The sequence below is a fragment of the Hemicordylus capensis genome, chromosome 6 (assembly GCF_027244095.1).
Source record: "Hemicordylus capensis ecotype Gifberg chromosome 6, rHemCap1.1.pri, whole genome shotgun sequence".
NCBI lineage: Eukaryota > Metazoa > Chordata > Lepidosauria > Squamata > Cordylidae > Hemicordylus > Hemicordylus capensis.
This window is the reverse complement of record NC_069662.1, coordinates 11548376-11554378: the sequence shown is the minus strand read 5'-3', so window position 1 is coordinate 11554378 and position 6003 is coordinate 11548376.

The window sequence follows — 6003 nt, the reverse complement described above, 5'->3', positions numbered from 1 at the left end:
GTCCATCTACAGATGCCACCAGTTCATCTGGTGACAACCTGGGATTTGGCTTACTCAGTCACCATCCCTAAGTTGTGGAACTGGTTTGTGCACGTGAAGGCACTGATGTACTAGAGCATCACAACTCAGGAATGCAAGCTGCCGACTTAGGATAATTAGCTAGTACAACATTCTTGCACTAATGCGGTGTTAGTCTGGAAGTCAGCCAGAGGGATTTACTTCCGAGTAAACATGCTTAGGATCACACTGTTAGGCACTTTGCTGTGCCACCTAGCCCCTGTCCAACAAGAAGCTGAGAGTGGATAGGGGCTTTCTTGGGGCTCATGTGTTGTTGGGAACATTATTACGGTTGCCATCTGGCCCAGGTTCAACCTCAGGACATCTTCAGCACATGACTTTTAGTTTTAGGCCCCAGATCAGAGAACTTTGTTACGATCATTAAATACAAACACCCACAAGAGCAACACAGTACAAGGCTGATCTGACATGCAGCCTAATATAGGCTAGGGAAGCCCACCCTGGGTTAGGCTGCGTGTGAGAACTGCCAGGATTGGGCCTGATTCTGGCGGGGCAGTAGCACCTAGCCTGGCTTTTTGCCTGGGTTAACAGCACCGGCATGCCATTCATCCAGGCTCTGGGACTGAGTAAGGCTCTCCACACGAGCGGTGTGGAACGCTTAAGAGGGTTCTGTGTGGAGAACGGGCTTGAGCTGCTCTCCCTGCAGACGAGCAGGCAGCTTGCCCTGGGTGGCCAAATCGGCCACCCACACAATTACTGACTTTGTCATGGAGCTGGTGGGGATCGGGGGCCACCTGGCCCCAGGAAGTCCCAGAATGCCCTGTGCTGGAGTGCGGGACATTCTGGGGAGTCCCCCGACGCCGGGAGGCTTGTTGTAGCCTCCCGGTCGGGGATCTCCTCATGAGTCACTGGTGCAAAGCCGTGCGGTGACAGCACACGATCAAAACAACGGAGTTCACGGAGCACTCACTCCACTGACCTCATTTAAGGGTGGGGGGAATTAAGTGGGTTTGCCGGTGGGCTCCCTTAGCCCCGTTTCCACTGCACGTGTGTGAATAGCCTCAATGTCTCCTCGGGCTAGGTTTAGCCCAGGGAGACACAGACGAGCACCTAGAGCACCTGTGTCCTGTGGGAATCCCTCAATGCACCACGTGCATTGTAGGATACCTGGTGGCCAGGATGCATCATCTCCGCCTCTGAAGATCCGTGCTGTAGTTGATCAGCATGGATCATCAGGGTGCACAGTGGTGTGCCCAAGATGTGAAGGTAAGTGGAACACAGCCTTTCCCCCGCCTGCCCGCCCGCCCGCCCGATTGTGTGAATGGGCTCGACATCTGTTGAAAATCCAGTCCAACTGATAATCTGTTTCTCCATAGTAAAAACTGCTTGTTAAACACACCAAAGTGGAGGCTGATGTTAATTGCTGGCAAATCTTAACAGCTGCCACACAAAATCTGGCAACATTATAAAGGTTACAGAAGACTTCTTATCCGATAGGAGCGTTGCACTTGGTTCCCGGAATCTCTCCTGTTAGAAATCATCAGGGCTTTGTTATTTAGATGAAAGTTGCTAGCATTTCAGTCTGCTTGGAAGGCTCACTTTCTGTGTTTGGAACTCTACCCATTTCCATCGTACTAGATGTGTAGGAGCTAATGATTCTGGAGCTCAGCTCTACACAGCTGTTAGGACTGGTGTTCCCAAAAGATTTCAATATCTATCTTTAGCAAGGGAATAGTTGACTCTTTTTCAAACCAGCTCAGGAAAACAACACTGGAGTATATCAGCCGGGTCAACAAAACAACACTGCAGCCACCTAAAGGTGCAGCGGGGAAATGACTTGATTAGCAAGCCAGAGGTTGCCAGTTCAAATCCCCGCTGGTACCTATATCGGGCAGCAGCAGTATAGGAAGATGCTGATAGGCATCATCTCATACTGCACGGGAGATGGCAATGGTAAACCCCTCCTGTATTTTACCAAAGGCAACCACGGGGCTCTGTGGTCGCCAGGAGTCGACACCAACTTGACGGCACACTTTACTTTTACTGGCCTCTAAGAAGCTGAACCAAGTTGGTTAGAGGTCACAGCAGTATTGCATGACTCAGCTAGTTCATTATCAAGAAATGAAATACGTCCTTCATAAAGGTTCATATGGAAATGCTTTGGAAAACCAACCCTAGTAGTTTTCCTGTCTGTGTTTGTTGTGAGTTCACAATTAATTAACAGTAGTGAGTGATCCCCTGCTAAGTGGGCAAAAAGACACCTTTTAAAGTAGTGATTCTCTTAAATTTAGCAGAGGGAGAGCAACTGATCTGGCCCTATCCAAACTCAGACAGCATCCCTCCAGTGGTAGCTGCTGGTGTCTATCTTATATTCTCTTTTCAATTCTGAGCTCTTTTGGGACAGGGAGCCAAACCAACCATCTTATAGGGATGTGCACAAAACCGATTTGCCCGGTTCGGTTTGAATCAGAAGCAAGTTCAAACCGGGCCGGGCATGTTCGGTTTTGCCCCCTCGAACAGAGGCCCCAACTCAGGTTGAATTCGAGCCAGTTCGGGCCCGGTTCGTGGGTGGTGGTGGGTGTTAAAACAGTCTAAAATAAGGAATGACTTTGGGCCACTGCGCATGCACATGGGCCATTTGCGTGACCAACTGAGTAGTCGTGCAAATGGCCCATGCACATGTGTGGTTGGCCCCCCAAATGGCCACCACACACACACACAGAGGGTTCAACCAGGTGTGGGAGACTTGGGGGGATGCCAGCAGGGGAAGGGGGAGCCTGCAGAGACCGCCCCCCGCATTGCCACAGCACCCCCTGAGGCTGACGCAGGTGGTGGCAGCGATAAGTCATTCTTTATTTTAGACTATTTTAGTGCCACCCTCAAACCGGGCCAAAACCGGCCCGAGAGGTTCAGTTCAACTTCGGACCGAACTGGGTCCAGTTCGGTTTGAGGTCAGCCTCCGAACCAGCCTGGTTTGAGTGTGAACCAGGTTTGCGCATCCCTAACATTTCTCTTATTCATGTATTTGTAAATGTCTTTTAGCACTTTTGTTGAAAAGTGGTATATAAATGTTTGTACTGGGTGGTGGTTGTCCACAGTTTTTCGCCCCCTTCTTGTTTTTTAGTTCAGTCCTGACCCAGTTTAAGCTCAGAAATTAACTGTCAGCTACCTATGTCACGGCTTCCCCACCTTTGACACTCTAGGTCAGTGATTCTCAAACTTGGGTCCTCAGGTGTTATTGGACTATCCCCAACCAAAGGCCACTGAGGCTGGGGATTATGGGAGTTGAAGTCCAATAACACCTGAGGACCCAAGTTTGAGAATCCCTGCTCTAGATGTTGCTGAACCACTCCCACCATCCCCAGCTGCAATTCATTGTGGCTAGGGACAGTGTCCGCTCTAACAAGGATCCCCAGATGTTGTTGACTACAACTCCCAGAATCCCCAGTTACGGTGGCTTTTGCTTGGGGATTATAGAAGTTGCAGCCACCTTAAGTGGTGCAGCGGGAAAATGCTTGACTAACAAGCAGAAGGTTGCCGGTTCAAATCCCCGCTGGTATGTTTCCCAGACTATGGGAAACATTTATATCGGGCAACAGTGCTATAGGAAGGTGCTGAAAGGCATTATCTCATACTGTGCGGGAGATGGCAATGGTAAACCCCTCCTGTATTCTACCAAAGAAAACCACAGGGCTCTGTGGTCACCAGAAGTCGAAATCAATTTGATGACACACTTTAGTCAACAACATCTGAGAGATGTTTAGTCAACAACATGTGAGAGCCAGCGTGGTGTAGTGGTTAGAGTGCTGGACTAGGACGGGGGAGACCCGAGTTCAAATCCCCATTCAGCCATGAAACTAGCTGGGTGACTCTGGGCCAGTCACTTCTCTCTCAGCCTAGCCTACTTCACAGGGTTGTTGTGAAAGAGAAACTTAAGTATATAGTACACCGCTCTGGGCTCCTTGGAGGAAAAGCGGGATATAAACGTAATAATAACAATAATAATAACCTGGGAATCCCTGTAAGAGGGAACACTGGCTGGGGATGATGAGAGTTGTAGTTCACAACATCTGGAGTACCACAGCTTGGGAACCCCTGAGCAGTCATGAGTTCTCAGGCAAGGGTCCCCAGAAGCATTTGGACTACCACTCCCATAATCCCCAACCATGATGGGAGTTACCGTCCAACATCATCTGGGGGCCCATGTTTGAGATCTGCTGGCCCAGGAATTTCTTTGCTGTCCCTGGCAAAACAGGGGGCCTTGGTGTAAAGGACCAAAAACCACAGGGCTGCTCCATCCTAGCTAGATAATCAGTCTAGGGATGATCAAAGATGCCAAATGTCTGCTGCAGTTTCTTGATCCCCTCTGACACATGGACTTGAAAAAGGGGAAGCATGCTTTTTAAAGAAAGAAAGAAAACTGGAACTGCCCCAGCACGCCCCAGGCCCCCCAGGCAGCCGCGGGTGTCAGAGTTTCCATCTCCAGCAGATCTAAAAAAAGGAAAAGACACACAGAGAGAAAAGAGAGCCCGAGTGAAATGCAGCCGCTGTGGCAGCTCCACCTACCTACCAGCCAGTGAGTTTTGCAATCTGGAGTTTCCCCCGATTGCTCTGGGTCTGTAGGGTAAAAGGAAGTACTGCTGCCTTGGGAGCTGTGGGCGGAGGCGGGCATGACCCAGGAGGCAAGGAGAAGGAAAGAGTCACTAGATCAGCCTCTCTGTGCTCCTGGCCGCCTTTGCAAACAGCAGTATAAAAATTAAAAATAAATAAAATATTATTATTCATTTAAGAGGTCTCCCCCCCCCCGCCCGCTCCCACAATCGTGCTCTTCTGCGAAACCACATTCAGAACAGCTTCTGCAAGATCTCCACACTTGACAGGCATTGTGAGGGTTTGGCCCCAGCTGGGCTGGCCCTCTCTCCCTCCATCCATCTGCTGCCAGCCAAACAAGGACACGGAACAAATTAAAGAAAACAAACCATAAAACATCCCGGGAAGGAGTGATTCCTTTGCAGCCATTAAGCCACAACCCGAGATAAGCCCCATAAAACAACAACAACAACATCCTCTCTGCAGGACTTTAAACTGCAAATAGCTGCTACTGTATTTTCCTGCATGCAAGGCTAGTTTTTTTAAATATTAGAAATCGGGTAAAAGGGTAAAGTTGTTCCGTCGAGTCGGTGTCAACATCTTTGGTAGAACATAGGAGGTGTTCACCACTGCCATCTCCCGTGCAGTATGAGATGATGCCTTTCAGCATCTTCCTATATTGCTGCTGCCCGATACAGGTGTTTCCCATAGTCTGGGGAAAAATTGGGGGGTCGTCTTGAATCCAGAGTCCTGTTCCTTTTGAGTAAATGTAGGTATAACTTGTATTTAATGTCTACTTTTTAAGGGGGTTGTCTTAAATTCAGGTAAATACAATTCAATTCAGTCTTCGATTCGGTCTTCGATTTGGGTAAATACTGGTATGTGTGGATGAGACCATAGTTCAGTGGCAGAGCATCTGCTTTTCCTGCAGGAGATGATCCCAGGTTAAGACCCCTGCCTGAAACCTTGGAGAGCTGCTTCCAGTAGTGCAGACTGTATCTTGAATAACTGGCAGGTTTTAACTTTTTAAAATGAAAGTAAACCCTTTCGGGGCAGGGAACCATCTTCCTTATTATTTATTCACTCTGTTTACTTGAATCCAAGACCAGGTTTTTTTCCAAGTTATTTGATAGAAATTGCGGAGGGGTCATCATAAATTCAGAGTGCTGTTGCTTTTGAGTAAGTATAGGAATAACCTGTTCTTAACCTTTGTTTTTTAAGGGGGTCTAGTGCACCCACACCAGGAAAAGAATGATCGTCTGGGGGGAGGCAAGACTTGGGATGCCTCCCTCCACCCAGCTGTTAGGAGTCACATGTCTGCTTGCTACTGCAAGCTGGTCTTGTGGTAGCAAGCATGAGTTGTCTCCTTTGCTAAGCAGGGCCCACCCTGGTTTG